Source organism: Aotus nancymaae, unplaced genomic scaffold, assembly GCF_030222135.1.
Source record: "Aotus nancymaae isolate 86718 unplaced genomic scaffold, 86718_ANA_hifiasm-v0.15.2.pri h1tg000003l, whole genome shotgun sequence".
In the NCBI taxonomy this organism is placed as follows: Eukaryota; Metazoa; Chordata; class Mammalia; order Primates; family Aotidae; genus Aotus; species Aotus nancymaae.
In genome coordinates, this window is record NW_026988414.1 from 17,341,555 (window position 1) to 17,364,366 (window position 22,812).

The window sequence follows — 22,812 nt, forward strand, 5'->3', positions numbered from 1 at the left end:
CCCACCTCCATCGTCACGTGACCGCGTAGCGTAGCATCAGCTGACAGCTCTTGAACTGGTGATTCGGGAGAGATGGGGCGGGGCGGAGGAGGGTAGAGCGGAGCAGCTCGACTGCGCCTGCGCAGGGTCTCCGCTCTCCTCTCCTCTACCCGCCCTGGCCACTTTTAATGGCAGCCGCGTCGCTGGTTGGCTCAGTGTAGCCGCCCTGCCACGTCGTTATTTCCATAATCCCTCAGTTTGCAGTATGCTGACATTAAGGTCAAGAGAGGAGGGGCCAAGCCAAATCACTTTCCTCCAACTCTCCGCACTGCTCTACTCCCTCCCTTTCTGGGACTTTGTTTAGCACTCACATTTTATCGGGGAATAGTTTAGGAAGATTCTTGTCAGTTCCGGGGATAGAGTCTTGGGTTGCAAGTTAGGAGATTTGGGATCAAGTCTGCCACTAACTTGTGTGATTTTGGACAGGTTGCTGTTCCTTTCTGAACCCGAGTTCAGGAATGGACTGGACTGTTTACCATAAATATTTGATGAAAGCCCGCTATGATCCTAGACCACTGTTGATACTGAGGACATCGCAGAGAGCAGGACAAACAAGGTCCCTGGCAGAGCTCACAGTTTATGGACACATGACAGGTTAATTTAAATAGACAATTACAAACTGTGATAGTTATGAAGGAAAAATGCAGGGTTTTGTAAGAAGTAAACTTTAGAAGGGAGGGATGTGGAGATGTCTCTGAATGCTGTACCAAGGAAGTGGTGTTTGAAGTAAGATCTGAAGGTCGGGCACAGTGGCTCACGCCTGTAATTCCAGCACTTTGGGAGGCTGAGGTGGGTGGATCACTTAAAGTCGCTGATCACACCAGGTTGAGACCAGCCTGGCCAACGTGGTGAAACCAGTCTTTACTAAAAATACAAAAAGTAGCCAGGCGTGGTGGTAAACGCTTGTAATCGCAGCTGCTTCGTAGGCCGAGGCAGGAGAATCCCTTGAACCCGGGAGGCGGAAGCTGCAGTGAGCCGAGATGGTGCCACTGCCCTGCAGCCTGGGCGACAGAGCAAGACCCTGTCTCAAAAAAAAAAAAAAATTAAAGTTAAAATAGGCTGGGCGCAATGGCTCATGCCTGTAATTCCAACACTTTGGGAGGCTTAGGCAGGTGGATCACGAGGTCAGGCATTTGAGTCCAGCCTAACCCACATGGTGAAACCCTGTCTCTAGGAAAAATAAAAAAAAAATTAGCTGGGCATGGTGGCGCCCACCTGTAATCCCAGTTACTCACGAGGATGAGGCAGGAGAATCGCTTGAACCAGGGAGGCAGAGGTTGCAGTGAGCCGAGATCACACCACTGCACTCCAGCGACAGAGCAAGACTTTGTCTCAAAAAAAAATTTTTAATTGTTTAAAAATAAAATAAGATCTGAAGAATAAGAAGTTACCCAGGAAAGGATAGTGGGGGTTGGAGGCGGTTAGGGATGGTTAGGGAAAAAGGACCAGCCTGTGCAGAGTTGGGGAGGGGTCAACTTGTCACAGAGACTTCTCCCCATCCACAGTGAATAGTGAAATAGGAAGCCAAGGGTTGAGTTTACAATATGATAGGTCCTTGTCATCGCTTCACTCACTCCTCACAGAAACTTTGATACTGTTACTAATTCCATTATATATTGACCAAACTGAAACTCAGAGAGTCCCAAAGTCTCTGAGCCAAAAGTCATGCCCCTATTAACATGCAGACAGGGTATGTGAATCCAGTCAGTACTGCTCTTCTGCAGGAATCTTGTGGGCTGAGGAAAGGACCAGGTGACCTCTAATCCCAGCACTTTGGGAGGCCTGTAATCCCAGCACTTTGGGAGACTGAGGCAGGCAGATCACAAGGTTAAGAGATCGAGCCCATCCTGGCCTCCATGGTGAAATCCCATCTCTACTAAAAATACAAAAATTAGCCACGTGCGGTGACACGTGCCTGTAGTCCCAGCTACTCTGGAGGCTGAGGCAGGAGAATTGCTTGAACCCAGGAGGTGGAGGTTGCGGTGAGCCAAGACCGCGCCACTGCACTCCAGCCTGTTGACAGAGCAAGACTCCATCTCAAAAAAAGGAAAAAAGAAAAAAAAATGTACTTTTAATAATCTTTAGTCAGAGATGTTCTCTTAGAGCCAAACTTTGATGTGATTTTGTGTGTACTGAACCTGTACCATCTATATATAAGCAGTGGGCTAAAACACTGTTTTGGAGCAGCCTGATGAAACTTCCCAGTCTGTATTCCTTCGTCTTCAGTCTTCAGTAAGCCTTCTGAATGAAACAAACTAAATTCTTTTCTTTTCTTTTTTTTTTTTTAAACAGAGTCTCACTCTGTCACCCAGGCTGGAGTACAGTGGCAGGATCTCGGCTCACTGCAACCTCCACTCCCAGGTTCAAGCAGTTCTCCTCCCTCAGCCTCCCCAGTAGCTGGGATTACAGGCACCCATCACCATGCTTGGCTAAGTTTTGTATTTTTAGTAGAGATGGAGTTTTATCATGTTGGCCAGTCTGGTCTCGAACTCCTGACATGACATGATCCAGCACCTCAACCTCCCAAGGTGCTGGGATTACAGGCCTGAGCCACCGCAACTGGCAGAACTTAATTCTTTAAAAGCTTGATTTTTTTTCTTTGGTTGACATCAGAAAACACAATTCACAGTCAGGTGTGGCTCACTTGTAGTCCAAGCTACTTGGGAGGCTGAAGCAGGAGGATCCCTTGAGGCCAGGAGTTAGAGGCTGCAGTGCACTATGATTGCGCCTATAAATGGCCAATGCACTCCAGCCTGGGCAATGCAGGGAGGCCCCATCTGTAAAAATAAAAAGAGATCAAAAGAAAGAAAACACAATTCACTCAGCCAATCAACGGAGGACAGCACATCTAGAAGCGGCATGAATATTAAAAGACATACACACATTTAGAGACAGAAAGAGATGATGGTACCCCAAAACTTGAAAACAACCCAAATGTCCATCTACTGATAAGTAGATAAACAAAAGGTAGCGTATTCATACAATAGAATAGTATTTGGTTATAAAAAGGAAATAAAGCTGCAACATGGATGAAACTTGGTAACATGCTACATGAAAAAAGCTGGGCACAAAAGACTACATATTGTACGGTTCCGTTTATATGAAATGTCCAGAATAGACAAATAGATACAGAAAGTAGTTTAGTGGTTAACCAGGGGCTGAGGGGAGAGGAATGGGGGAGTGACTGCTCACTGGGGCATGGGGTTTCTTTTTCAGGTGATGGAAATGTTCTGGAATTAGTGGTGACGATTGCATACCCTTGTGAATATATAGAAAAAAATTAACACTGAATTGCATACTTTAAAAGTACAGTATGTGAATTATACCTCTATAAATGTGTTATTAGTGAGAGATGATGACAGATGTGAAGCCCTTGCAATTTCTAGTCTGTAGTAAGAGCCAGAAAATGGAAGCTGTTATTTTTATCGGGCTAGGGGGTGATTGTTTGATTTACAATCTGGTCCTCCACTTAACAAAAGCCTTCACATTAGGGTTCCTCTAATAGCTCAGTTCCTCGAAGCATCTAAATATCTACAAATTCCAGAATTCTTTTTGCTTGCAGCATTTCAAAAGTTTATTGTGTAAACGGAAAAAAATTAGACAATCCCGCCTCTGAAATTTTTAGACTGGTTTGAATTTTCCTATGATCTGAGTGGGTGTTTGTTGTTAGAACTTGAATACCCTGGGGAGGTATCCCACAATAACTAGGAAATTAAGGGTGAAGCCATTGCCCACCCCCGCCCCCCAGAAAAAGTTTTGAAATTCACAAAGTTGTCTGAAAGACGCAGAGCAATCTTAGACTTTGCTGCCCTGACCAAGGAATGTATTAGCATATCAAAGAAAGGAGTGTTTCCATTCTGAGGAGCAGTTGTTCATAGACAAGCTGGAAACACGGAGAAGTAGCAAGGGCGTTCTTCACATACCCCAGCTCAGCTAGGACTAAGGTAGGTGGGATCTCTCACTGCCTTGGCTAAGAGAGCAAGGTGGCCTCGGTTCAAATCCCCAGCCCTGTAATTTAGCAAATGTAACCACTCTGTGGCTTCAACTCCTCATATGTTAAAAATGAGGTTAGCATGCCAAGGTGGGTGGATAGCTTGAGCCTAGCAGTTTAAGACCACCCTGGGCAACATAGTGAGACCTCTTCTCTACAAAAAAGGCAAAAAATTACTCAGGCATGGTGGCACAGGTACTCCAGAGGCTGAGGCGGAAGGATTGCTTGAAACTAGGAGTTGAAGGCTGCAGTGAACTGTGATCACACCATTATACTCTAGCCTGAGTGATAGAGTGAGACCCAATCTCAAAAAAACAAAAAAATGAGGTTAATAATAGTATAATAATGTTATTGTGAGGATTAAATCAGTTAACACATGTAACTAGCTTACAAGGTATTCACTACTCACAAGTATTTAGATATCTTGACCCTGTCTTGCTCTGTCACCCAGGCTGGAGTGCAGTGTCATGATCTCTGCTCACTACAGGAATAATACAGGGCAGTGGCAGGAGAATGGAAAATTCCAGGCAGCAGATTCACCTAACAAAAGGAAACTTTTGAAATGGCTGCATAGGCCAGGGGCTGATAAGACCCTGAAAAACCAGGGTATGGGCCAAGCTGGCTAAGATCGACTGGACCCAACATGTGGTCCCAAGTTTCTCCTAGGACCTCATTATATGCTCATTAACATACTAAACCATACACCCACCAGCACCTGGGCAGTTCCAGGAACACCCGTATTTTCTGTAAAAATGGGCAGCAACAGTTCTGAGAAATCTTTACCTTTTTCCAGGAATCTTCATGAATATTCCACCCCTTGGTAAGGAAACCCATAAAGATAGAAACCTCAAACCCCATGGCAGAGCTCTCTGTCTTGAGAACACCCACACCGCCCTTTCTTGAGTATATACTTTGCACTTCGCAATAAATCTCTCTACTTTCACGATTTTTCTACTAGTCCTTGAACTCCTTCTCATGACAGTGTCAAAAGCCTGGACACCAGTAGGGGTCAAGGTCCCACTGGCATTTGGGGACTTCACCTAAAATAGTAATTTCTCCACAGAAAATAAGAAATGACCTAGTAAATGAAAGGTGGCCTGGTCAATGAAAGGTCACCTTAGACAAGGGGACTCCTTCCAGAGACTCTGCAGGGCCACTACCAGTGATGGGATAGGCTGTTCACTGCATAAGGAGGCAAGACTGGGCTAAAATCCAGCCTATACTCTGACCATTTGGCCCAGAAGGAGCATCTTTTTGAATTTTATTTTATTTTTTCATTGTTGGAAATAGATGCTTGATGCCGTAAAGAAAAATCAGCACTGAAGGCCGGGCGCAGTGGCTCACGCCTTTAATCCCAGCACTTTGGGAGGCCGAGGCGGGTGGATCACGAGGTCAAGAGATCGAGACCATCCTGGCCAACATGGTGAAACCCCGTCTCTACTAAAAATACAAAAAAATTAGCTGGGCATGGTGGCGCGTGCCTGTAGTCCCAGCTACTCGGGAGGCTGAGGCAGGAGAATTGCTTGAACCCAGGAAGTGGAGGTTGCAGTGAGCCGAGATCGCGCCATTGCACTCCAGCCTGGGTAACAAGAGCAAAAACTCTGTCTCAAAAAAAAAAAAGAAAAGAAAAAAGAAAAATCAGCACTGAGACAAAGGATCTTTCAGCAACACAATTACTTCCTGGACTGCAGGAAGGGTACTCTCACTAGCCATCTTGCCACGAGAGTACAATGAATGAAGGAAAACACACAAATTTATCCCTTCCGCATTTGGGGTCGTCCTTACTGCTGTGTCTCATCTCCATTGACTGGAGTCGGACCTCACAATCTAAACTAAAACCCGTTGGCTAATAACTTAAAACTCTTCTAAACAGGTAAAAGCAATGGAGAGCTGGGACATGTCTGTGAGCATGTCCAGCACAGATATCTTGGTTAAAGTACAAGGACACAGAATGTACTACGTGCCTGTAAGCATGGCATGTCTAACAGCTACATGGGATAGGGCTTACCAAAGTTATTAGCACACTTATTCTTTAACAAGAAAGAAAACCTTAAAAAGGAACTTTTCTACTTCCCACATTAATTAATCAATTTATTTTTTAATTTTTGAGACAGAGTCTTGCTCTGTCACCCAGGCTGAAGTGCAGTGGCATGATCTCTGCTCACTCCAACCTCTGCCTCACAGATTCAAGTGATTCTCGTGCCTCAGCCTCCCCAGTAGCTGGGATTACAGGTGTAAACCACCACACCTGACTAATTTTTCTATTTTTAGTAGAGATGGGTTTTGCCATGTTGGCCAGGCTGGTCTTGAACTCCTAGGCTCAAGTGATCCTCTCGCCTTGGCCTCCCATAGTGCTGGGATTGCAGGGGTTAACCACCATGCCTGGCCCATCTATAATTTTTACTTAACAATAATTACTTTCTGTATAAATCAAGGGAGAGGAAGGGTTAACTTTGTATTAATTCTCAATATCCTGTCCACCTAAAGAAATAAACTAAGGCAAAATTAATATACAGAATTTTTTTTTTTTTTTTTTTGAGAGAGAGAGTCTCGCTCTGTCACCCAGGCTGGAGTGCGGTGGCGCAATCTCAGCTCACTACAACCTCTGCCTCCCGGGTTCAAGTGATTCTCCTGCCTCAGCCTCCTAAGTAGCTGGGATTACAGGCACCTGCCACTATATCTGACTAATTTTTTGTACTATTAGTAGAGACAGGGTTTCACAATGATGGCCAGGCTGGTCTCGAACTCCTGACCTTGTGATCCACCCACCTTGGCCTCCCAAAGTGCTGGGACTACAGGTGTGAGCCACTGCTCCAGGCTCCACTAATTTAGATAAGACTCCCTGCCGTAGGATTCACAGATGACGTCCAGGTATTTGTGACAAGGTCAAATGCAGAAACTTCAACTTCATGTTCCTTTTTTCATGAACAATTAAGATTAGAATTGCCTGTCCCCCTGAAACTAGCTAGAGACAAAAGTAAACATTTTCTGTTGAGCTGGCAGAGACTTCCCCTGATTGCAAAACCATTCTAACTGTTTCTCACTCACCTGTGACTTGTCATTCCTTCTTATAAAGGTCTAAGGCAAAGCTGCTTTGCCACAACACTTTGATCTTCACATCTAGATGGCTCTCCCTATTCCAATAGCCTTGATAAAATCGTATCCTTAATTGTCCTATGCATTTTGTCTTTTTAAAAACATTAGTTTAGCCGGGCACGGTGGATGTAGAGACCTCCATCGCTACAAAAAATTAATCCCAGCACTTTGGGAGGGTGGGGTGGGAGGATCACGAGGTCAAGAGATCGAGACCATCCTGGCCAACATGGTGGAACCCTCTCTCTATGAAAAATACAAAAATTAGCTGGGCACAGTGGTGCATGCTTGTAATCAGCTACTTGTGAGGCTGAGGCAGGAGAATCACTTGACTCCAAGAGGCGAAGTGTTGCAGTGAGCCAAGATGGCACCACTGCACTCCAGCCTGGCCACAGAGCGAGACTCCATTAAAAAAAAAAAAATTGGTTTTGGGGAGGGGTGGGTCTCAAAAAAAAATTAGTTTTAATTTATTTTCATCACTTTGTTTCTTGATGCAGATGATGATGATGATGATGATATATTTTAGTTGAAAGGAGACAGATATTTTAAAATGCAAAGAAAATTAACTTCCAATAATATGTCAGGGACTGGCACTAAAAAAATTTTCAGACTGCAGGCTGGGTACAGTGGTTCATGTCTGTCATCCCAGCACTTTAGGAGGCCCAGGTGGGCAGATTACCTGAGGTCAGGAGTTGGAGACCAGCCTGGCCAACATGGTAAAATCCCATCTCCATTAAAAATACAAAAATTAGCCAGGCATGGTGGCATGCACCTGTGGTCCTAGCTACTTGGGAGGCTGAGGCAGGAGAATCACTTGAACCCAGAAGGCTGGGATTGCAGTGAGCTGAGATTGCACTCCAGCCTGGGCACAGAGAGAGACTCCATCTCAAAAAAAAAAAAATTGTTTTTTTCAGACTGCAAATGAGTTATACAAATGAAAGTATTAAACAGAGACCCAGTTATCAAGATTAAAGCACTCAATATATTAAAAATTCACAATTATTTATATAGAACATATAAAAAAGTCAGCTTACTAACCAACTGTGGTAATTTTGAACTAACACAGAGGTTTGAAAAAAATAATTATTCCTCACCTCTCTAACCCCAATAACTATGAAGTCAGTTTTATGACAGGACTCCAAACACTGGATTGTGATGAGAAGTGCTAGGCCTAATTCAGATATTATTTAAAGGTGGTTTCAAAATATAGATTTAAGAAAAAATAAAAACAAGATAGAAATAAATCAATAAGTAGAAGAGATATGCAAAGAAAGTTATAAATATGAGAAGGTATCTTTGTTAAGAAAGATGAAAAAGATATGTAACTTTGTATCAGATAGAACCTTGTGTGGTAAAAATGATGAAAAAAGAAAAGTAAATTTTTGTCCTAAGGTAGAATAACTGTTTGTTCTGATATTAAAAAGAAAGACTAGAACAAAATGAGGCCTAAGCAAGCCATAAGAGGTTTGAGCAAGTTGCAAAAGGTCTGTGAAAGATGAATTTTATAAAATAAATTTTGTACGTATAAAATTGACTAAATTTAGAAGGAAATTGTTTATAAATTTTTCTGAAAATTGAATATACTGATACAAAACAAAAACTAGTTCTCTATGTTTAAAGCAACAAGAGTTTCCTGGAGTATCACTGTTCTCAGTTAAAAAAATTACAAGAGGTTTTGATTTTTAATCCTGAAATCTGGCTGGGTGTGGTGACTCACACCTGTAATCCTGGTGCGTTGGGAGGCCGAGGCAGGAGGATTGCTTGAGGCCACCACGAGTTTGAGACCAGCTTAGCCAAAATCATTAGACCCCAGTCTCTACAAAAAAAAAAAAAAGAAAATTATCCAGGCATGATGGTGCACACTTGTAGTCTTCCTCCCAACCCCCTCCTCAGGAGGCTGAGTTAGGAGATCAATTGAGCTCAGGAGTCTGCAGTGAGCTATGATGATAAAACTGCACTCCAGCCTGGTCAAGAGAGTAAGACCCTACCTCTAAAACAAAAAAATCTGATATCTGTTTCTTTAATTTTTTTTTACCATCTTCTGAACTATAACCTCTTCCTGTTTTATGGTTTCTGTTTAATTTCCCTAATTCTAGGTTTAGAATGCTATCTTTTAAATTTAAAGCAATAATTTAATTTCTCAAAATAGAGTCTTTCTCTTGAAGATTTTCCGATTTACGTCTCAGAAGCTCAACTTCTGCTTCACCTCATTCCACATGATTTGCAGGTCACAGACTGTTATCTTCTGCTCTTCCTCCTTCTCCCCTTAAGAAGGCACACTTTTTTTTTTTTTTTTTTTTTGCTTAATTAACTTAATGACTCTCTCCCTTGACATTTTGGTACGCTTCTGTACTTATTTTCTCTGGTTCTAACTGTGCTGTTGAGACCTAATGATGATATGTTTGTTTTAAAGGCATAGAAAAGCAGTATTTTCCTCCAACAATAACTTGATTCTGTACTGTCAGCTTTTCTTGATATGTCTGAATTATTCCATGTAACCAGGAAATTTAATGTGCTTTTACTTTTTCTAAGAGCCATATGTTTCCTGCTCAAGGTACTTATTTTTTTGTTTACTTCTTTAATATAGTGTATGCTCATAGCCTTGGATACACACTCATCCAGTGTCAAATTGAATTCAAGTACCTTTTCATTAGGTTAGATTTTCAGGTTGTCTAAAAGGACTTCCTATAAGAAGCAATTACACTGCTGAAGTATCTTCTTTATTTTTTGGTAATTGGCTTAGGGAAAAAAGATTCTGTGTTTTATCAAGGTAATTTCCTGTGCTTCATGTGGTCTTTATTAGGTTTTTGATTACTTAGGAAAACTGCGTCTTTAGCCTTTGAAAAAAAAAATACATGCGACTTTCTGCATTTGCTTTTGAAATTTTTATTCTTTGAGATAGGGTCTCACTATGTTGTCCAGCCTGGCCTTGAACTGCACTTAAGGGATCCTCCCACCTCATTCTCCCGGTTGCTGGGACTACAGGTGCACACTACCATGCTCAGCTTACTTTTGAAATCTTCACTCACAATCCTTTTCTAGTTCATAAGCATGATGACTGAGTGTTCACACTCGTGTGTGAGATCTGCTACCCTCAAACCTTGAAATCTTCAGTCACTCTTGTTAAGTGAATGACTATTATTTCACTATTATCTGTGATTCTGTTTTAATTAAATGTTTGATATCTTTTCACATATTTGGCAGGCTTTCTCAGTATCAGAGTTCTAAATGAAGTCTTTTTAACCTAGAATTATCTTTGGGATTTTCTAGTTGGGCTGCTGGAGAGCCTCAAAGGATGTATTTTTCAGCTGTTTTCAGAGTCTCAAAGGATGTATTTTTCAGCTGTTTTCAGAGTCTCAAAGGATGTATTTTTCAGCTGTTTTCAGAGTCTCAAAGGATGTATTTTTCAGCTGTAGAGATGTTAAACTAATTAGGCTTATTTGATGTATTGAGTTGTATGGGAAGCATTGGAGGCACAGATGGGATCAAATAACAAAGTGATGCTAAATCTTCTCTAAGTTATATTTATATGGCTGCGTTATTGATGTGAATGATCTAAAAATTATGTAAAATTTATAAATGTTTGATGCTCCTAATGTGATGTTGTTAGTCATTTTTCTGGCTGTTATCTTAAAATGCTGTATGCAATAAACGTAACTGAGTTTCCTGGTCAATTTCTGAACTCTCATCAGATTTGTAACCATGGCTGTTCTAAGCCTCTGTCTTCCACAGTTTTAATTCTTCTTTAAGTGCATCTGCAGATTCATGGAAAAGACTCTGGCAAGTACTCTTGAATATAGGTTTCTGATAAATTTAAGATCAATGGACTAAGTAAAGTTATTCAGGACCCCCATGAAGAAACTGATAAATTCATGGAACTGACAATTAAGATGAAACAGAACAAAAGTTAATTACATGAGATTAGTATCTAATGAAGATAGATATTTGAAACTGTTGGTTTTTTACTTAAATGTTTTGTTTTCCAGATTTAAGGAGACTGTCTCTCAAGTTATCTATAGTTTACAGCAATTTGGTAAAGTATACTTTTGTGAACAAAACTGGCAACATTTACTTTTTCTCTGTCCCTCCAAAATTTTGAAACTATTTGTGAGTATTCTTATTTTTTTATAAGAATTTTTTATTTTTTTGGCAATGTAGTTGTTTGCATAAGTTTAATAAGAAGCTACTTTTTAAATAACAAGATACAATTGGAAACAACATTGGTTATATTACCACGGTTTTAAATGTGATGTCCTACTTTCAGCTATTTATAGGCACTGCAGAAAAAGTCTTAACTCTGCCTTAGATTAGTTTTCTAGCCTTGAGAAATTTTTAAAAATTCAACCTGAGATTCCTATTGGTCAATTACTATTTCTGCTGTGCTTGTGTGAATTTATCAGGCCAAATTTGATAAAACAAAACAAATAACAACCAATTAGTCTTATCGGATTATCTTTGGTAGAAATCAGAATGACTGTAGCAAAAAAATTATCTTTCTATGTTTCTTTTTTCTTTCTTTCTTTTTTTTTTTTGAGACAGAGTCTTATTATGTCGCTAGGCACCAGGCTGGAGTGCCGTGGTGCGATCTCGGCTCACTGCAACCTCCGTCTCCCAGGTCAAGCAATTCTTCTGCCTCAGCCTCCCGAGTAGCTGAGACTACAGGTGCGTGCCACCATGCCCAGCTAATTTTTGTATTTTTAGTAGAGACGGGGTTTCACCATGTTGTCCAGGATAGTCTCGATCTCTTGACCTCATGATCTGCCCGCCTTGGCCTCCCAAAGTGCTGGGATTATCTTTCTTTTTTTTTTTTTGAGACAGAGTGCAGTGGCGCAATTTCCACTCCGGCAACCTCCGCCTGACAGGTTCAAGTGATTCTCCTGCCTCAGCCTCCCTAGTAGCTGGGATTACAGGCATGTACCACCACACACAGCTAATTTCGTATTTTTAATAGAAAGGGGGTTTCTCCATGTTGGTCAGGCTGGCCTCGAACTCCTGACCTCAGGTGACCCGCCCTCCTTGGCCTCCCAAAGTGCTAGGATTACAGGTGTGAGCCACCATGCTGGGCCTTGTTTCTATGTTTCTAAAGAAAAACTATAATATACCTAGCCCTGTGTTGGGTATTTTTGTTTGTTTGTTTGTTTGAGCTTTTATTATTTACCTGCGTGGAATGAACTGGATCTTAAATTCTTCTAGGCTCCTCCAATCCACTTTTCTCCCACAGAATTACTAAGAATGGGAAGTGCTCTTTCCTATAGCCTTGTAAGCTGAAGTTAGACAACTTGGTATAAATTTCAAGGGTCAAGCCTCACGCCTGATGTGTGGGCCACACCAAAAGTCCACCAAACCACCCAGTGCTATAACCAGAGACATTTGAACTACAAACCAGGATGAGCAGTTGACATCTTCATGCTGTGGACAGCTTTTCCTAACATGATGGAATAAGAGCCTCTTGCCCTCTTAATTTTTCCTTGCTTATGCCTATCTTTTTCACTTGGCATAATAATGATGCAATTAAAATTTCACAGTCAGCAGCTTCTGCAGGGAACTTGACCAAATGTTGCATCTGTCATGCCGATCCTAAATATTTACATGGTCTAAAAAAAAAAAAAAAAAAGAAAAGCCTTTAGTCCATCCAATAGGTAACTTTAACAAAGTCCCTAATACAACTGTCACTCTCTGCTTTATCTCAACCCAGTCATGAGATAATCGCTGATAGAATTGCTCTTGATTATCTAGCTGGAAAAGGCAGTGTCTGTGCTATTTCTAATACCACATGCTATACCTGGATAAATTCCTCTGGGGAAGCTGAGACCCAAATACACAAACTAAGAAACAGGTCACATAGAAGCAATAGGTCTCACCTAATTCGCTGTAGTCATTTGATTTATTAGTCGGTTGCCTTTAAGCCTATGTTCATGGTTCAGAACTATTATGCTAACTGAAATGATCTTATTACTATCAATTATACTTCGTGTTTTCCTTTATAACTTTGTATCTGTTGCCCGTTAAATTTCTGCAAGAGTATGACTTCTAACTATAATGTTGTCCCAGAGCTTTGAATGCTAGACAATCCTATGGAACAGACAAAATTAAACTTGACAATAGACTCCAGGCCGACTTAGCCTGAGCGCCATCCCCTCCAAACCTTGTTTGTTGCTCAAATGTGGCTAAAAGGGTTTTGACACTTACTCCTACTTGCCAGTTAATTCCTTCTGAGGTGGGACCAGACTGACAACTCAGGACAAGTTGTCTACACCAAGAGACAGTCAAAACCTAACCACAAGATAATTAATCAAAGATGCCTTCAGAGAAAGATCTGGACCAAAAAAGGAAAGTACAAAAGTTGTCAGAATCAAAATGGTATCACTTGTGTCAAACCGAATTGACAAATGAAGCCATGAAGGGGGTTTCTCATGCATGTGTGCCTAGAACACATATGTGCCTAGTAACAAGAACAGTCACAAAAGACTGCAAAAACAACCTTGCACAAAAGTCGCTACAACAGTACATAAAAAAATACTTCTGTGGGCTGGGTGAGGTAGCTCACGCCTGTAATCCCAGCACTTTGGGAGGCTGAGGCAGGCGGATCACCTGAGATAAGGAATTTGAGACCAGCCTGGCCAACATGGCAAAACATCGTCTTTACTAAAAATATTTAAAAAAAAAAAAAAATTAGCTGGGTGTGGTGGCACACACCTGTAATCCCAGCTTCTTGGGAGGCTGAGGCAGAAGAATCGCTTGAACCCGGGAGGCAGAGGTTGCAGTGAGCCGAGATCACGTCACTGCACTCCAGTGTGGGCAGCAAGAATGAAACTCTGTTTCAAAACCAAACCAAACCAAACCAAAACAAAATAAAACAAAATAAAAACCCTTGTCTTCCTTTACTTCCCTGAATATACCCACATGTACTCCCATTGTAATGCTCATTCCTGAATAACATCATTTTCTCTTAGAGAGCTTCTCTCTCTGTTACTTGGGTTGACTGAAGAATTGAGATCACACTCAGTGTCTGCCACTCCCTCAGTTCATGTATGAGCCAAGTGAGGTGTGCAGTCCTTGCACAGGGGTTGCCATGCTTTTGCTCACGTGACCTGCAGCCCTGGAGTAGCAGAGCTTGTTAGCAGAGGAAACAAGCTGCTGCACTTGTTTCCCTGTGACCTTTTAGTGGGCTCCCGCCCATTCCCAACTTCCGGTATCTACAACCCAGAGCCTTTTTTATTTTCCTCAGAACTGAGGAAGGTGGCTTTTCCCAGGCACAGGGCAGGGTGAAAGTGACTGGGAATTAGTATCCTCAGTGACAGTAGGAAGTCTGTGTATAAATACATCTATTTCCTCCTCCTTTGGATGGGATAATTCTGAGGCATATGTTTCATGCTGTGTTTCCCCCAGGGAATTAAACTTCAGTTGCCCTCTATGGTAGCTGGCTTAATAATGCACTTTCCCTTCCTTGTGTCACTTCTTTTATTGTGGGGCAGGGGATGGAGTCTCACTCTGTCACCAGGCTGGAGCCCAGTGGCACCATCTTGGCTCACTGCAACCTCCACCTCCCGGGTTCAAGCGATTCTCCTGCCTCAGCCTCCCGGGTAGCTGGGATTACAGGTGTGTGCCATCACACCCAGCTAATTTTTATATTTTTAGTAGAGACAGGGCTTCACCATGTTGGCCAGGCTGGTCTAAAACTCCTGACCTCCTGATCCATCTGCGACAGCCTCCCAAAGTGCTGAGATTACAGCCGTGAGCCACCGCACCTGGCAGTCTTTGTGTCACTTCCACATTCCCCTACCAGTCTGTCCTACACCTTCCAAAGACAAACTTGTATTCAAATCCTTGCTTCTGAGAGAACCCATACTAATTACCAGACTCAACTGATTAGACAAAGAATGAACCTTGACCCAAGACAGCCCTTGTGGTGGGCCACAACTCTACTCTGTATGTGATTATGGTTGGGAAACCAATCCAACTTTTTCTCAGGGAACGCAGAAGGAAGAAACTAAAGTAGGAAAAAGGAAAGAGCAACAAATGAGCTGGCTCTGGGGAATGGTGGCATCCTGGGGGAGGCTGGTGTCCTCCCGAGTCCTGACTATGCCACCCCACTGATGTTCTTCCCTGAGGGTGCCAATATGTCTGTGCATTTTTATAACAACTTCCACCACCTGCGTCAACCTGATCACAGCTACCATTACAATCTTAAAAGACCCAACTCATGGAGGCTTTAGGGTCAGACAGACCTGAGTTCAGATCAGTCTTGTGTGGTCTTCAATAAATAGCTTTCAGCCTCTGAGCCTCAATTTCCTCTGTTCTGAATGGGAGAACACTGTCTCACATGTGCTTATGAGGATTAAATAAAGCAATGTTAGGTCGGGCACGGTGGGTCATTCCTGTAATCCCAGCACTTTGGGAAGCCGAGGTGGGCAGATCACAAGGTCAGGAGTTCAAGACCAGCCTGGCCAACATGGTGAAACCCCGTCTCTACCAAATATACAAAAATTAGCTGGGTGTGGTGGCACGTGCCTGTAATCCCAGCTACTCTGGAGCCTGAGGCAGAATTGATTGAATCAGGGAGTCAGAGGTTGCAGTGAGAATCACACCACTACACTCCAGCCTGGAGACAGAGCGAGACTCCGTCTAAATAAATAAATAAAGCAATGTGTGCTAAGCAACCTGATGCATAGTTTGTTGTCAGTAAATGTAGCTCTGTCCCTTACCTGAGCTCTTCTACAGATACTGGCATCTACAAATAGTTCCTGTCTTTTGGTCGCCATGGTGACCCTAGACAAGCTATAAATTTTCCCTAATGAAGCTGCGATATTTTCACTTTTCGTGCTGTGCTTGTCTGTGTCTCGGATAGATTAAAAACTCTCAAAGGAGTCACATTTTAGAATGTGTAGTCTGACCATTTATAATCCACATCACCCACTTTGATATAGGCAAAAACAATCAAAGAGGAAAAGCAGAAAATGCTCAACTCCATCTTCCCTGAGCACAAACGTGCTCTGCATTTTTGGTGGTTTAGGAAACAATTGGAGGGTGGGACAGACAATGATCGGAGTTGTTGGTTGACTTTGGAAGGAAGCCTTTGGCCGTTGGTGTCATTCAAGAGGCCACTGATTGGCCACAGTGGCTCATTCCTGTAAGCCCAGCTCTTTGGGAGGCTGAGGTGGGAGGATTGCTTGAGCCCAGGAGTTCAAGACCAGCTTGGACAACACAGGGAGCATCTTGTCTCTACAAAGTAAAAAGAAATAAATTAAAAACTAGCCGGTGGTGTGGTGTGTGCCTGTGGTCCCAGCAACTTGGGAGGCTGAGATAGGAGGATCGCCTGGGCCCAGGAGGTTGAGGCTGCAGTGAGCCACGGTCATGCCATCGCACACCAGCCTGGGTGACAGAGTAAAACCCTGATTTAAAAAAAAAAAAGAGGCTATGAAGCAAGCTCTTCTTGTATGCTCTTCATGTTATTTTCCCTTTGGGTAATTCATTTCGATTCAAAACAGCAAGCACACCTGTGTACCTGATCGTACCAGGTGTGGAGCTAGGTGTGAGGGTCTCAGATATGGATCTAGCCCAGGATCTGCCTCAGGGAGCTCATGGTCAGCAGCACCACTTTCTTCGTAAGATGAAGGTGTCAGAGTGTAAGAGATTTAAAAATCTCTTCTCACCTTGAGTTTCTGTCATTTGTATGAATGTGAGGTCAATTCTCAGAGGAAGCCTATGAAGAAAGGCTTTACTTAAACATAAGCGTGAGAGACCTTTGAGATGTAATGGATTTTTGCACATATAAAAATGCTCACCTGGCATCTCTCTTTCCATAAGTTAAAAAAAAAAAAAAAAAACTGTCACGTAATAGGGACCCTGGCATGTTAATAATTGAGTCCACCACTGCGGCTCAAAGTGTCTGGGTCAGACATCTCTAGTCTGTTCTGCTTTAGAATTTGTTTTGAAAATGCAAATTTGTTCCAATGCAATTGATATATTGAAGAACAATTTGAGCATAAGGCAGATTTTGTATTTGTTTCCGTGTGATTTCATCCACAGGACACTAGGTGAAAGCAGAAAACTGCTTCCAGCTGAACTGAGCCATACGGTGTCAAGTGAAAAACAAATCTGGACCAAGGTAAGAAAACTTTTATTTAAAGATTTTTCACAAAGGGCGGTGGACTATGGCAAAAGAAAGAACACTTTAACCACGAGATTTGTGAGCATCTCCAGGGTTAGGCAAAACCAGTTTTTCTTTTATGGAGAGAAGTAAACAAGGCTAGAAGGAACCAGTGTGAATGCTAAGATAAAAGGCTGTTGTGATCAAATAGAGCAGATCAAAGAATGTCAGCCTGCTCCCAGGAGGATCTCTCACAGGGAGGGGCTGTCTGTGGCTGAGGTTGAGGGTGGGCCAAGGCTCAGGGGCCTCAGGGAAGGAGAGAAGCTTAACTTGTTTGGTTAACAAGGATTTTGGTTCTGATTGATCAGTAGAGCAAAACAGTTCAGCTATGCATTTTACGGTTACGAGAAAAGCCATTTAGAGGATCTGTGTCCGGCCTTGTCACAGGTTAATGAGGGACCTTCCATGAGGCGTGTCTAAGTCACATGTGAAGTGTTGCTGTTTGTAGTAAGCTGTTTCCAGAACACAGAATAGTCACGGGATTTCTTTACCTATTGCTGTCTTCCGGGATCATAGGACTCCAGTAAAATTCAATAGCATCAATAGGAATGCTGAATAGGAATTCAACAGAACATACAAATACATACACTTCAAACACCTACCAGCTGCCTCAGTTCTCCAAGTGTGTTATGAGCCACACCTACCTCCAAATGGTGTTACAGCTGATGTCCTGATTTCAGATGACACTGCACAACTCCAGGGGACAATGGTTACATGGCACCTTCTATGGTGTGTATTTCTGTCAGAGGCGTTGGAACCAGAGCGACTCCATCTTGGATAAAATGAGGTTGAGACCTATTGGGCTGCATTTCCAGGAGGTTAGATATTCTAAGTCCCACGATGACATAGGAGGTTGGCACAGGTCACAAAGACCTTGCTAATGACACAGCATGAGGTAAGGAAGCTGGCCAAATCCCACCAAAACCAAAATGGCCATGAAAGTGACCTCTGGTTGGCTTCACTCCTCATCATACACTTATTATAATACATTAGCATGCTAAGAGACACTCCCACCAGTGCCACGACAGTTTACAAATGCCATGGCAACATCAGGAAGTTCATCTGTATGATCTAAAAAGGGGAGGAACCCTCAGTTCTGGGAATTGCCCACCTTTTTCCCAGAAAACTCATGAATAACCCACCCCTTGTTTAGCATATGCTTAGAAAATAACTGTAAAAACAGCCAACCTGCAGCCCCTGGGGCTGCTCTGCTCGTGGAGTAGCCATTCTTTTGTTTCTTTACTTCTCTAATAGACTTCCTTTTACTTTACTATATGAACTCACCTCAAATTCTTTTTTTTTTTTTCTCTTTTTTTTTGAGACAGAGTCTCTGTGTCGCCAGGCGCCAGGCTGGAGTGCAGTGGCGCGTTCTCAGCTCACTGCAACCTCCATCTCCTGGGTTCAAGCAATTCTCCTGCCTCAGCCTCCTGAGTAGCTGGGACTACAGGAGCGAGCCACCAAGCCCAGCTAATTTTTGTATTTTTAATAGAGACGGGGTTTCACCATGTTGGCCAGGATGGTCTTGATCTCCTGACCTCGTGATCCTCCCGCCTCGGCCTCCCAAAGTGCTGGGATTACAGGCGTGAGCCACCACGCCGGCCACCTCAAATTCTTGTACAAGGTCCAGCAACCCTCTCTTGGAGTCTGGATTGGGACTCCTTTCTGGTAACAATTCTACCACTGCATGGTATCTCACAAGCTGTCACCCGTTCCTCAACTTTAAACTTCAGGTTTTATTCAAGATAAACTGCCGTATTTATTGTAGTGTGTCTTAGTCCGTTTTGTGTTGCTACAATAGAATACCACCGACTGGGTAATTTACAATGAACAGAAATTTATTTGGCTCATGGTTCTGGAGGCTGGGAAGTCCAAGAGCATGGCACTGGCTTCTAGCAAGGGCTTTCATGTGGCATCATGCCATGGTGAAATGCTGAGGGGCAAGAGAGCACATGAGTGAAAAAGAGAGAGAGAGAAGCAAAGGATGCTGAACTCATCCTTTTTATCAGGAACCCACTCCCACAATAACTAACCCAGTCCCATGACAATGGCATCAATCTATTCATTAGGGCAGAGCCCTTATGACCCAATCACCTCTTAAAGGTCCCACCTCTCAACATTGTTGCATTGGGGATTCGGTTTCCAACACATGATGTTTGGGGGACACATCCAAACAATAGCATGGTGTTTATGTCTTTCTTAACCATCTAACATGTTTGAGACTGTGCTACCATTTTTATTAGTTTCCTATCTTTTTTATACTGTGTCACTGATAATGTTTTTGAGTGTGTCTTAACTCCATTTTTCCATAAGCCCTGTGATTTTTTTTTCTTTTGAGACAGAGTCTTGTTCTGTTGCCTAGGCTGGAGTGTAGTAGCACGATATCAGCTCACTGCAGCCTCCACCTCCTGAGTTCAAGAGATTCTTGTGCCTTAGCCTCCCGAATAGCTGGGACTAAAGGTGTGCACCACAATGCCAGGTTAATTTTGGTAATTTTAGCAGAGACGGGGTTTTGCCATGTTGGCCAGGCTGGTCTTGAACTGCTGACCTCAGCTGATGCCTCAGCCTCCCAAAGTGCTGGGATGACAGGCATGAGCCACCACACCAGACCTGTCCTGTGATTTTTAATCACACAATTTTACATAGCACAGTGATTTTTAGAAACACATACGTCATTTTATAGTGAAACTGACTGTATTTGCAGCACAGTCAATTCTTGGGAGAGGAAGCAGCCCAGGGCAATGGCACTGCACAACGCCAGGGGACAATGGTTACATGGCATTTTCTATGGTGTGTATTCTGTGGAGTGTGCCCATAGGACCATGAATGTTTTGTGCCCAGCACATGGGTTCCCAGCTGAGATGTAGACGGGGCTGAGATCCAATGCTTACTCTGCCTGCCAAAGCCATCGCATTCTCTGTCCACCCAGAGGGAGCTCCTGTTACTAACTCATAACACACAAAAGAGGAGAAAAAGTGTTTTAGTTGCATTTGGAATTGAAGTGAAATAACTGAACAAACAAAATTGTATCCTAAATGTCAAAACAAGATTTTACTAACAGCCTAAAACAGTGCTTCCAAATCTCAAAGAAAAGATGACATTTGTTGACCACTCATGGGCCAAGGCAACTGGCCGAGGGCTCTGACAGCCCCAGGCCCCACCCAGGCTACTCTGAGAGTTAAGGGATTCATTTCTCCATCTGTCCCTGCACCTTCGTAGTTGAGTATGCTGTGGTACCTTAATTGTATACCTTTGCAGAAAAGTGAAGGTAAATTAAGGAACCTCACCAAGATGACATCGTGGGACTTATTACTCAATGGGAAGGGCAAAGTGGGGGTCAGGGGGCAGGGAAACAGGGAAGGCATGTGTTAGTTAGTGTACCTACTGAAAGAGAGAGATACATTTCTATATTAAGGGGACCACAGATTCTAATTTGCCCAGGACAGTCCTGGTTTATGCATCCTTTTTCATCCTCAAAAGGGTCCTGGTAACCCTATTTATACTCCAAAAAGTTAAGACTTCTTAATGAATAATTGGTGAAACACCAATTATTATATAATCCCCATGGTATAATGTAATACATATATATATATATATTGTCCTTGTCTGGTCCCTGGTTTTTGACAAGGAGCTCCTAAATCCTTTGGAATTTTTTGAGTGGAAGGAGTGTCTTTTGTTACTCAAAGGAGCCTTTGAGTCCTTGTCTGTCTTCAGCCGTATATGAAAGTGTATGTGAATAAGGTCACTCTTGTTGGGCACCTAGATGACTTCAGGATGGGGCTGGTCATCAGAGGAATCAATCATGTGATTACAGGGCTGGAACATTCAGTCCCACTGGGGAGGGGACAGGGGCAGGACTTTGAATTCAGTCACCAGTGGCTGAATTTAATCAACCATGATTTAAATCAACGTGATTTAATCAACCATGGCTATGTAATTAAATTGCCATAAAATCCCCCAAAGGAAAGAGAAGGGTTTGGGAGCTTCCGAGTTGAAGAGCACATTCATGCATGAGGAGGATGGTGCACCCTGACTCCACAGGGGCAGAGGCTCCTGAACTCGGGACCCTTCCAGCCTTTACCCTATGCACCTCTTCACCTAGCTCTTCACTCATTTCCTTTATAATAAACTGTAAGTGTAGTATTTCCTTGAGCTCTGTGAGTTTTTCTAGCAAATTATTGTACCTGAAGCAGGCATGGGCCATGGGGATTCCTAAATTTGTAGCCAAGTTGAATGAAAATGCAGGTAGCCCAGAAACCCGGGACTCATGGCTGGCATCCCAAGTGAGGGCTGTTTTGTGGGACTGAGCCCTTAAACCTATGGAGTCTGACACTAACTCTGGTTAGTCAGTGTCCGAATAGAATTGGATTGTCGTACACCTAGTTGGTGTCATGGGAATCAGAGATAGTCCTCCAAGTTTTAAGTATAATCCTCTCTAGAAGGCAAATGATCTAGGGACAGATCTTAGTAGCAGATGTCGGACTGAGTATGACCATTCCCCTCAATGTTACAGGCAGTGATACTGGGTCGTGGGCCCCCACCTCCTCCCTTGAGGTGTATCAGGATCACCATGTTGCCCACCTCCTCAGGCACCATTTACAGTGTATTTTATGTGAAGGTGTGGAGTTTATTTTCTTTAATTCCTAGGGATTAAGAATTCAAGGTGACCTTTTTGGCACCCTCCCTACCTGATAACCCTCTGCCGTGCCATTTCCTATTTTCCCCAGCTCAAGTAGTAGATGAGAAGTTTTGCAAATCAGCTGGCTAGACAGATATTTAACAGTGGAACAAAATACCAGTATCCTTTCTTGCAGACACCCCAGTTTGGACCCTATGTCTGTCTTGGCCTTAGGGAAAAGACAAAGGGGCATCCTTGCATAACATTGTACAATGACCTGTACAACTACCGGCCAATGACCTTTAATGTTTTTTGGGAAGGATGTGGATCAATTTCATTTCTTCTCAGTAAGACTTGTGAAAATACACATATCTGAGAAGGGAATACTATCAGATAGGTGACTTGATTGACACGTCTGCCACAATGGTCCTGCTGCTTAGAAACCCATCAGTCCTTTGTGCATACCCCCTATTTCTGAGACTGTTCATTTGCATCAGTGACCAATGGTTTTGGCTAAGTTACAAAACCCATCTGATAGTGGCTTAAATGAAACAGACCTTATTATCTTTCCTAGAAGATGGAGCCAGAGGATGCAGGGCCGCTCAGAGGTGCTGATCACTGAGATCAAGAGCCCAGTCTCTTTTCTTCTTCTTCTTCTTCTTCTTCCTCCCCTCCCCTCCTCCTCCTCCTTTTCTCTTCCTCCTCCTCCTTTTCTCCTTCTCCTTCTTCTTCTTCCCCTACCCTTCTCCTCCTTTTCCTCCTCCTCCTCCTCCTCCTCCCTCTTCTTCTTCTTCTTCTTACTCTTTTGTAGAGATGGGGTTTCACCGGAGCCAGCTGTAATCCAGCCCAAAAGCCTTTTTTTCTGAGGTTTTGTGTTTTTTCTAGCAATTGAGGGTCCCAGACTGACTTCCCTTAGGTCTCTTT

General features: G+C 43.0%; 1 non-coding gene across 1 annotated transcript; it reads left to right on the forward strand.

Annotated features, from left to right (window-relative positions):
• The first annotated feature begins 10,153 nt into the window (after positions 1-10,153).
• Positions 10,154-10,256, forward strand: LOC135277456 (small nucleolar RNA U13). The gene has a single exon (XR_010345049.1). It is a non-coding gene; the product is annotated as a small nucleolar RNA U13 (small nucleolar RNA).
• Positions 10,257-22,812: the final 12,556 nt, after the last annotated feature.